The sequence below is a fragment of the Lithobates pipiens genome, unplaced genomic scaffold, assembly GCF_037356315.1.
Source record: "Lithobates pipiens isolate NorthernLeopardFrog02 unplaced genomic scaffold, aLitPip1_a1.2 Scaffold_18, whole genome shotgun sequence".
In the NCBI taxonomy this organism is placed as follows: Eukaryota; Metazoa; Chordata; class Amphibia; order Anura; family Ranidae; genus Lithobates; species Lithobates pipiens.
The window spans coordinates 470,061,484-470,073,375 of NW_027507758.1; positions in this window are offsets into that span (position 1 = coordinate 470,061,484).

Consider the following 11,892-nt stretch of genomic DNA (forward strand, 5'->3'; position numbering starts at 1 on the left):
GCTCCTGAAGAGTCTATGGAACCATGGGGCCTTCTTGACAAAGTGGTCGTGTCCCTGTTTGCGATGGTACTTAAAGCTGAAAGTGAATTCTGACAAGGCAGCCAACCACCTGTGGCCAGTGGTGTCCAACTTGGCCTTAGTGAGGATGTATGTGAGAAGGCTATTATCAGTCTTGATCACAAAGTCTGTCCTTCTTTAGATAATCCCTCAACTTATCAACCACTGCCCACTTTAAAACCAGAAACTAGAGTTTGTGCGTGGGATATTTCCTTTTGGAGGGTGCCAAACTTCGAAATCAACACGCCACAGGTGCCCATCATGTTCTTGATATAGCACCCCACCTAGCCCTTCTCTTAGGTTTCCTGCCCCCCCCCCCCAGATATTCTGACAGGCTTAGCTAGGTCTGAGTGCTCGTCTTCCTCTTCACTTTTTAGCAGCTCTTTGAGTGGATGAGCTATCTCAGCAAATTCCTCACAGAATCTTCTGTAATAGGAGCAGAACCCAAGAAATGATCTAAGCTTGGTTACATTAGTAGGCCTGGAGGTGACTGCTTCTAGCTTCTGGGGATTAGTGGCCACTCCATCAGCAGACACAATGTGGCCAAGGTAGTTGACTGAGGATTGGTAAAAATGGCACTTCTCCACTGACAGTTTGTACACCTCATCATGGAGTCTCTTCAGGACCTTCTCCAGACACTCTTCGTGCTCCTCCAGAGTCTTGCCGAACATGATGATATTGTCTAGATATACCAACACCTCAGTCACGTTCATGTCACCCACAGTCTTCTCCATTAACCTTAGTCAGGTTGATGGGGTGCCAGACAGGCTTTAAGGCATGCGGTCAAATGCAATGAACCCCACTGGGGTAATGAAGGCAGTCTTCTCCCAATCCTCAGGATGCATGGGCATTTGGTATTATCAGCTCTTCAAATCCATCAATTCACTCCTGACAGACTCTACAAGGCATCTTCTATTCTTGGGGTGGTGTATTGGTTGGGAATGGTCCTTTGGATAGTCAATACACAACCTCAGCATCCCATTCTTCTTCTATACCACCACTAGGATGGACTCAGGCACTCTCAGGTGATACCTGTCCTCTTCAGCTCTGCCAGTTGTTAACGCAGATCTCCCAAATCCCTTAAAGGAATCTGTCAAACTCTTTTCCTGAGTCCAGAGGCCCAGGGAGGAAATACTGAGAAACGGATCCATGCAGTTGCCCGACTGGCCACCTCTGCACAGAAACACCACACACTGACAGAAATGCCTGGAGATGCACCCATGGTCCTATCTTAGCTCTGGATGTCTGCCACCGACCTTAGAGCTGTAGCAGGAATGATCACACAGGCCCAGGATTGCAGTACCCATTTCCGATGTCCAGTCTTCCTCACATCTTGTGGCAACTCTTCCCTCTCCCAGGAAGCCTTTGGGGTTAATATTTTGCCTTTCCAGCTGTGGCTGCTATAAGGATTACAATGAAGCAGCCTGTGTTGAGAACTCAATGTCCCAGAGTTCCTTACTGCTCCTGCAGTCCTCACTTGATTGGCCAACTTCCCTCTGCCAATAACGAAACAGCAGAAAGGGCAGAGTGGGCAGCCCTGCCTGTGAAAATCCCTCAGACTCACTCACAGTGACAGAAAAGGAAGGGGGAAAATTCCTCCCCAGAAACTGATAGGCAGTGTCTCTCCCTTCAGTGAAAGCCCCGGATAGCTTGACAAGGTACCGTCCGTGGGGCAGCCACTACATACGGCTGGTGACAAACAAGTGGAACAGAGAGCAGACCCTAAACCCTATACTAGGGTTAATCCTGCCTAAAAGGAGTAGTATTGCAATAATAGTTTGGCAGTGTATATTAACCACTTTCAGACCGGACCATTTTGCTGGTAAATGACCAGAGGTCTTTTTACAATTTGGCACTGCGCTGATTTAACTGGTAATTGCGCGGTCATGCAATGTTGTACCCAAACAAAATTTGCGTCCTTTTCTTCCCACAAATAGAGCTTTCTTTTGATGGTATTTGATTGCCTCTGCGATTTTTATTTTTTGCGATATAAATGGAAAAAGACCGCAAATTTTGAAAAAAAATGATATTTTCTACTTTTTGTTATTAGAAAAATCCAATAAATTCAATTTTAGTCATACATTTAGGCCAAAATGTATTCAGCCACATGTCTTTGGTAAAAAAAAAGTCAATAACTGTATATTTATTGGTTTGCGCAAAAGTTGTCACATCTACAAACTAAGGTACGTTTTCTGGAATTTACGCAGCTTTTAGTTTACGACTGCCTATCTCAGTTCTTGAGGTGCTAAAATGGCAGGGCAGTACAAAACCCCCCCAAATGACCCCATTTTGGAAAGTAGACCCCCTAAGGAAATTGATAAGTGGCATGTTGAGCCCATCGAATATTTAATTTTTTTGCCTCAATCGATTGAATAATGACAAAAAAATAATTTTTTTTTTTTTTTTTTACACAAAGTTGTCACTAAATGATATATTGCTCACACATGCTATGGGCATATGTGAAATGACACCCCAAAATAAATTCTGCTGCTTCTCCTGAGTACGGGGATACCACACGTGTGGGATTTTTTGGGAGCCTAGCCACGTACGGTGGGCCCCGAAAGCCAAGAACCGCCTTCAAGTTTTCTAAGGGCGTAAATATTTGACTTCACTCCTCACTACCTATTACAGTTTTGAAGGCCATAAAATGCCAAGATGGCACAAAACCCCCACAAATGACCCCATTTTAGAAAGTAGACACCCCAAGCTATTTGCTGAGAGGCATTTTGAGTCCATGGAATATTTTATATTTTGCCACAAGTTGCGGGAAAATTACAAACTTTAATTTTTTTTTATTTTTTTTTCACAAAGTTGTCACTAAATGATATATTGCTCACACATGCTATGGGCATATGTGAAATGACACCCCAAAATAAATTCTGCTGCTTCTCCTGAGTACGGGGATACCACATATGTGGGACTTTTTGGGAGCCTAGCCACGTACGGGGCCCCGAAAACCAAGAACCGCCTTCAGGTTTTCTAAGGGCGTAAATATTTGACTTCACTCCTCACTACCTATTACAGTTTTGAAGGCCATAAAATGCCAAGATGGCACAAAACCCCCACAAATGACCCCATTTTAGAAAGTAGACACCCCAAGCTATTTGCTGAGAGGCATGTTGAGTCCATGGAATATTTTATATTTTGCCACAAGTTGCAGGAAAATTACAAACTTTTTTTTTTTTTCACAAAGTTGTCACTAAATGATATATTGCTCACGCATGCCATGGGCATATGTGAAATGACACCCCAAAATAAATTCTGCTGCTTCTCCTGAGTACGGGGATACCACATATGTGGGACTTTTTGGGAGCCTAGCCGCGTACGGGGCCCCGAAAACCAAGCACCGCCTTCAGGCTTTCTAAGGGCGTTACAGTTTTGAAGGCCATAAAATGCCAAGATGGCACAAACCCCCCCAAATGACCCCATTTTGGAAAGTAGACACCCCTAAATTTAGGGGTACACTAGTGAGACTAGGTAATAAATGGCGGGTGCCCTGAAACTATAAAAAAAATAACTAACCAACCAGCGTCACCTGTAACAGTTATATGGTGATCACTGGTGAAAGGGTTAACTAGGGGGCAATCAGGGGGCTTTATGCGGTAGTATATGGGGGTCCCTGGCACTATAAAAAGCTGCGGCGAACCTAAATACCTACCTGCCTAACTAGCGTCACCTGTGACACTAATACAGTGATCAGAAAAACGATCGCTTATTAGGCTGGGTTCACACTGGAGCGATGTGGGAACGCCACGAATGCGTGGCGGGTTCCCGCATCACATGCCTCCCGGCGGCAGTTCACACTGCCCTATGCGAACTGCTGGGAGTGTCAGTGAAATGTTAATGACACCCCCAGATCAGTTCGCATATCGCAGTGCGATCTGCAAACTCGGATCGCATGGTGTGAACACCCATGCGATCCGATTCTGCTGCGGACCAAAAAAAGGGTCCCGTGCGAGTTTGCGGCGGGTGCGGCGGGTGCGACACGAATTCAGCCATACTATCTGTATGGCTGAACTCGAATCGCACAGAGATCGGATGTGATTTGCACTGCAGTGCGGTGCGAATCACATCCGTTCTCATAAACCGCTGCAATGTGAACCCAGCCTTAGTGACACTGGCGACGGGGGGTGATCACGGGGTTAAACCTTTATTGGGGGGGTTAGGGGGGTACCTTAGAACTAAAGGGGGCTAACCCTAACTGCCCTAACAGTTATTACAGTCACAAATGACACCCGCCGGGTGATCAGGGGGTTAAACCTTTATTAGGTAATAAATGGCGGGTGCCCTGAAACTATAAAAAAATAACTAACCAACCAGCGTCACCTGTAACAGTTATATGGTGATCACTGGTGAAAGGGTTAACTAGGGGGCAATCAGGGGGCTTTATGCGGTAGTATATGGGGGTCCCTGGCGCTATAAAAAGTTGCGGCGAACCTAAATACCTACCTGCCTAACTAGCGTCACCTGTGACACTAATACAGCGATCAGAAAAATGATCGCTTATTAGGCTGGGTTCACACTGGAGCGATGCGGGAACGCCACGAATCCGCGGCGGGTTCCCGCATCGCATGCCTCCCGGCGGCAGTTCACACTGCCCTATGCGAACTGCTGGGAGTGTCAGTGAAATGTTAATGACACCCCCAGATCAGTTTGCATATCGCAGTGCGATCTGCAAACTCGGATCGCATGGTGTGAACACCCATGCGATCCGATTCTGCTGCGGACCAAAAAAAGGGTCCCGTGCGAGTTTGCGGCGGGTGTGGCGGGTGCGACACGAATTCAGCCATACTATCTGTATGGCTGAACTCGAATCGCACAGAGATCGGATGTGATTTGCACTGCAGTGCGGTGCAAATCACATCCGTTCTCAAACCGCTGCAATGTGAACCCAGCCTTAGTGACACTGGCGACGGGCGGTGATCACGGGGTTAAACCTTTATTGGGGGGGTTAGGGGGGTACCTTAGAACTAAAGGGGGCTAACCCTAACTGCCCTAACAGTTATTACAGTCACAAATGACACCAATGCAAAAAAAAAAAAAAAGCAATTGGTGTCACTGTGACTGGGGGGGCAGGGGTAATTGGGGGGGTGATCGGGGGGTAAAGGGGGGGTGTGAGTGTGCCTGGCATGTTCTACTGTATGTGTGGTGTGTTGGTGCAACTCACCGAACCTCTCTCCTCGGTGCCGGAACGGAAAATACAGACACAGAGGAGAGAATACATCACTTCCTCTCCTGTGTTTACATTACAGGAGAGGAAGTGATGTCACGGAGGATTTCCATTCGTCGAGAGCGATCGCGAGGGGGTGGCCATGAATGAATGGCCGCCCCCTCATCCCGGATCGCTCTCGAAGGAATGCCGACCGCCACAGGCACCGGGGGGGGGCCCGATCGGGCCCCCCACCCGCGGGCAGGCAGGGACTTATATATACGCCCATATGCCTGCCCGTGCCATTCTGCCGACGTATATCGTCGTGCGGCGGTCGGCAAGTGGTTAAACACCTTTCTCAATTGGTCAGCCCATTGGGTCCTGTATCTGATGTTGGCATGCTCAAGATAAAGTTCCTCTGTACACTGGTAAACGTGTCTATACTGTAACCCACATAGGTAATGCTGGACCTTTTTACAGGGTGAAGTGGTTTTGGTCAGAGGCCTCTCATCAACTGTTGTGGCAGCAGCAGGTGACTTCTTTCTGTTTCCTGTCAGTGGCTCAATAAAGACATCATCCGCAATGTTCGTTCCAACAACTTGGTGGTGGGTTCGGTCAGTGAAAATGAGGATCTTAGATATCAGGGAGTGTCCTCTGTGATACATCTACCCAGATGTGGTGACAAGTGTCTTGTCAGTGACCATATGCACACACTCACTTCCATTATTGTTCCCTAAGCCCAGGAACCAGCAGGCTCCTTTTCCCTTTTCCAGAACTCTAATGACTTGGGATCTGTAGTTCCTCTGTTCAATTCACACAGCAGGCTTAGTCTGAACAGAGCTACCTCTCCCACAGTCCTCAGTTACTCCCAGTTATCATCATATCCTCTTCCTCTGTGTGGCGGGCAGGCATAACAGGCTCTGTATTAACAGTCCCCAATTGCAGCTGTGCCTGTCCCTCAGTAAACACAAGCAAGGATAACAGCAGAAATAATCAAACTGAAGCCATTTCTCTCCCTGTGACCTGCAGTTGAGAACGAGGAAAAAACAACAAAGACAGTGGTGCCAGTGGATAGCTCAATTCCTGCAGCTGTTCATCTCTGCCAGTGCTACTCAACTTCACTTCCCCTTTAACTATTTCAGAAAGCCGACAGGGTTCATATAACAAAAAAACAACGGTTGATGACAGTTCCTCTACCCAGTAACAAATATCATCACCTCAATGCACACAGATTAATTATAAGGTGTGTTCCTCTGAATCAAAACAGCATATAGAAAAAGGAGGGGAGGACAAGAGAGTCCAAAAAAAATCTTCAAAAAGGAACAACTGGTAATATCAAAAAATAATTTTCTTTATTGAAAAAATTCCACCAAAAATAATTATTCAAGAAAACACCACCACATAACTTGCCCATACAGAGAGGATGAAGAGGCAGGAATCACACCCCTAATACTCACAATTATTCATCAACTGATAGTGAAGGTGAACCAATTGAAAGAATGGACACTCTTTTTTAGAGAAAACCCAAGGGGGTGGACAATATAGGCACCAACAAAAGTCAAACTTTAACTACGCTGAGGGGCAAATGAAATGCTCAAACACACGTGACAGACAAAGAAATAGAACCTTTGGAACCTTAGTCCCTGAGAATCTATCAATATTCCTTGTAATTCAGTTCTTTGGCCAGGAATTTCTCCTTTTTCCTATTTGTATTTTTATTATTTCTTTTTATTATTATCTTTATTTCTTATCTACTACTTGAAATGGCTGGATATGATTTCCCTTCTTGACTTCTACTGGTTAATATTATAAAACACAAGGAGAGAGTATCTTCCCTTTAGTCTACCTAATACATCAACTTCCTTGTACTTGCCCTATTGAACGTCTCATGCATACTTTGTTTCTAATCTTAATTGTATCCATGGATGGAGTCTACAAAAAGTTTTCATCTCATATGTATCTTTATTATCTTTTAATTTTTAGTTGTACCACTAGGATGCTACTTGTATAAATATATGAGCACTGCACTCCACTTATTACAGTTGTTGTTATTTCAAATGAGTTTGGCTCCTTCTAGTGTCTGCTGGGCTCTGTTAGGATTTTTCCTTGTTCCTGAGAAGGAATGCAGCAAGGTATTGTGAGTGATGTAGTTTGGAGGAGGAAATGACTCTGTTAGCTGGATCAGCACTGAACTATAATACAGACAATGCAAATCATGTAGCACTGCCTGCTGGGAGCAGTGATAAAAGAGCTGTTTTCAGCATCTCTGGATGCCATTCAACACCTGCCAGCAGTAGGTCTGTGTGGGACCAGGAGTGACAGACTGCGGCCCATACAGTGGAGAGCTGGATCCCCCGCCTCTGGTGGATTTCGGAACACAGCCTTGCCATCCTAGCAAGAGGACCGGCCTGTGCTTCAGAGCAACTGGAAGCCCCCTGCACTTCAGCCCATCGGGAGTTGCAGCATAGCATGGTGGCATCATTTTCACCGGAGACATGGAGACACCAGGAGGGGGTGGAGCTTCTCAGCCATTGGAATCCATTGTGGTGAGAGGGCACCTGCCCGTTTCAGTGGAGAGTACAGAATTACTGAGTGAGTTCTTTTACAGACTGCCGGTGAGACTTGTAGTTCCAAGGAGGTGACTCTACTTTTTCACAGGCATCATACAGCTGAACTTTGGGGCCTTGCCTTTTCCCCTGCACTGTAAGGTCAGTACTGTATTGCACTCACGTGTAAGGAGGAATCTACAGGTGGTGATATTTCTTCAGGTAAGCTATTACTTCAGGTAAGCTATTAGTTATCTGCAAATCTTTTGTCCTACAGTCATTTCTTGTCCTTTGTCTTTGTGGATTACAAATACTGCAGTTTAAACATCAGGCTAGCTGAAGATATCCGGAGTTAAAATAACTTTTATCATCTTCCTCCTTTACCAAGCATTACTTATAAGTTGAACTCTGAATTACAGCCTAGGGGAGCCATTGAGTATATGTTAGACTTTACACTGTGTTCTTGAATGTAAAGAATATTGTACTGCAATTTGGTCTGTGTGCTAAGGCCTCAGTGGGTAGGTATTTAATATATGTCCTGGAGATATTGACATATTGTTCACATATACCACTAAAAGTGAATATGAGATTACAAGTTCTGTATATTTGCATTAAGTGATACCAATTGTCAATTACAATTTGTGTTTACCCATGCTTTTCATTTTGTTCCATTATTTACTTTAGTAAATTTTTCTGAGTGGTTCAGTGACATTGTGTGAGTTTCTCATTGCTAACATTATATTACAGAATGGAACCCAAGGTGTCAGAGGTAAGAGAGGATCTGCAGAGTCAGGGTAGCCAGTGGGGTATAGAGTCAATAAGCAGCCCTCACGGGGGTACCGATACACATATTATTTAAGAGACTCTTGTTCCATGCCCACACATGCTCTGAAGAAACTTGATTATCGAGTGAAACGCGTCAGGATGACACCACCGCAATTTCTGTCGTTTACACAGATTGGTTGCCACAGCTATCCTCCTTCAAAACACCCCTGGAGGTCTGTTGGTCTGTTGGAATGAGAGACTGTGATCCACGCGGACATGCTGACACGCTGATACATACATAGCAGCGGTGAACAAGCTACTTTCTCTTTTTCTTTTTCTCTTTTTTTTAATCTCCATGCACGGCATGACTGCCTGGACATTTGGATACCTGGAGAGTAGTGACCCCGTATCCGTGTTCTTCTATACCCTGTTGGGTAAGTGATATGACTGCGCTGTCTCTCACTCCCGTCCACCGCTTGCCTCAATTCATTGCCACATAGTCGGCTTCAGCAAAATAGTTATGTGTGGAAGGATTGAAGTAGATCTATGGAGAAATTGAGTCTGCACTGATGGTTATGACTACCCCATGCTATTTGGAAACCTTGTCCTTGATTCAGGACTAAATCCCGGCTAGTGCCTCTCTGCTACAGTGTGATCTGCTTATTGCAAATTGTCTCCACCATACAATGGAATCCCGACTTTTTTCAGAATTCCACCATAAGCCCTTACTAGTAGCCATCATCCCTGACCACTGAGGACTGTCTGGAATTGTTACCTATACCCGACCATGGTTTCACTAGCAGATGTGTATCTAATTTTTCCAATCATATTCCCCACTGATTATTAATATTAGCGGGCAGCTTTTTTAGATTTGAGGAATATCCCCTTCAGGGATCATTTATTTAATTACCAGCTGGTTTAGGTTTTGAATGAGGGTTGAGTGATTGTTGTGGCCATCTGTGTTTGGATAACGTTATCATATTTTAATTTATGTGGTGGAGGAGTTTTTCTTGAATATTCTTGATGGAATTTTTTCAATAAAGAAATTATATTTTGATATTACTAGTTGTTTCTGTTTGAAGAATCCTATTTTGGATTCTCTTGTCCTCCCAACCTTTTTCTATAAGCAGACAGAGTTGCTTTAATCCAGCATGCTTCTTCCAGTTGTGTTCCTCTTTTTCCTATATTACCAAAAGTATTGAGATGCCTGCCTTTACACGTGCATGAACTTAAATGGCATCCCAGTCTTTTCCCAAAACTTCCCAAAACTTGGGAAAGTTTGACCATTCTTCCAGAAGCACATTTGTGAGGTCAGGCACTGATGTGAACGAGAAGGCCTGGCTCGCAATCTTCGCTCCCATTCATCCCAAAGGTGTTCTATCGGGTTGAGGTCAGGACTCTGTGCAGACCAGTCAAGTTCCTCCACTCTAAACTCACTCATGTCTTTATGGACCTTGTTTTGTGCACTAATCCAAATCATTTAGTGGAGGGGGGATTGTGCTGTGGGGTTGTATTTCAGTGGTTGGAGTTGGCCCCTTAGTTCCAGTGCAGGGAAGTCTTTAGGAGTCAGCATACCAAGACATTTAGGACAATTTCATGCTCCCACTTTTGTGGAAAAAGTTTGGGGATGGCCCCTTTCTGTTCCAACATGACTGAACACCAGTGCACAAACAAGGTCCATAAAGACACGGATGAGCGAGTTTGGGGTTGAGAAACTTGACTGGCCTGCCCAGAGTCCTGACCGCAGCCTGAAAGAATACCTTTGGGATAATTTAGAATGGAGACTGTGAGCCAAGCCTTCTTGTCCACATCAGTGCCTGACCTCACAAATGCGCTTCTGAAAGAATAGTCAAACATTCACATAGACACACTCCTAAACCTTGTGGACAGCCTTCCCAGAAGAGTTGAAGCTGTTATAGCTGCAAAGGGAGGACCAACTTAATATTGAACCTGACTAAGACTGGGATAACATTAAAATTCATTGCATGTAAAAGAAGGCATCCCAATACTTTTAGTAATATAGTGTAGGTCTAAGCCCTTATACACACGGTCGGACATTCCGACAAAAAATGTCCGATCGGACCGCGTTGTCGGATAATCCGATCGTGTGTGTGGGCTTCATCTGACTTTTTCTGTCGGAATGTCCGACCAACAAAGTTTGGGAGCTGAATATAACAATTTTCTGACAACATGATCCGATCGGACTTTGTCCGATCGTTTGTAGAGAATTCCGATCGGATAAAGTGCCACGTATGCTCAGATCAAATTCCTAGACCAAAGCTATTGGCTACTAGCCTGAACATAGTCCTGTCGTAACTAAATAACGTCATCACGTTATGAATGATCGGATTTTCCGACAACTTTGTCCGACCGTGTGTATGCAACACCAGTTTCGGACAAAATCCGTCGGAATGTCCGACCGTCTGTACAAGGGCTTATGCTTTTAAGAATGTAAACACACGCATTAATAGTATGATTTCAACGTAACTGAACATTTGTACAGTATATTTAAACTGATTCCCTTTTAACAACATAACAAAACAGTATACAAAATTAAAAAACATGCCAGAGCCCTTCACTCTGCAATCTGAACCTGTTTGTAAACAAAATTATTTCATTGGCATTGGCTTTGTTTATCAATAAAGCCCTGTGATTACCAGCAGAGCAAAGAGTTCAAGCTTTTAAATAATCTTTCGACTAGGCTGTTTACTCTCCTTTTACACTGCAGAGATAAATCTTCTGCTCTTGGTTAAGCTTCCAGGCAAGAAATAGAATGTTTATGGAAAAGCTAGCGTTAAACCCTTTAGAGAAATGCAGGAGTAGAGGGGTAGCGGTAATCTGTGGGGACCAATGTCCTGATCTTGAATGATGATAGATGCATATTTCTAATGTTATTTAGGTCATGGCCTGGTGTGTTCAGCCTGTTCTGTTACATATTACTACATAAACACAGCATGCTACAAGAAAAACACACTGAAGGATTTTGGAGACACCAATTATGTTAATTCTAGGTATAAAAAAACATGGTTCAAAAGTCAGCTCCAAAGGGGAAATATCAGACTTTCTACCCAAATGTCTAATATAGTGTCTGCAAAAAGGGAATCATCAGCCCAAGAACAATGAGCACATTAACCAGTTAGTGACTTGTACATCTTTGTACATCAATTTTACCCCAAAGAGAACACATACACGGGTGTAAATCCCGGGACCCGTTGTCCGATTGAGAGCCAAAGCTCTGGTCTGTTTAGCAGAGCTGTTTTGGCACTGATTGCTGTAACAGCAGAAAACAGCTTTAGCGCTTGTTAAAATGGAAAAATTGTAGATTGTTACAATTGTCAGGTAAAGCTATTTTACATAGGAATAGCAATGCAGCAA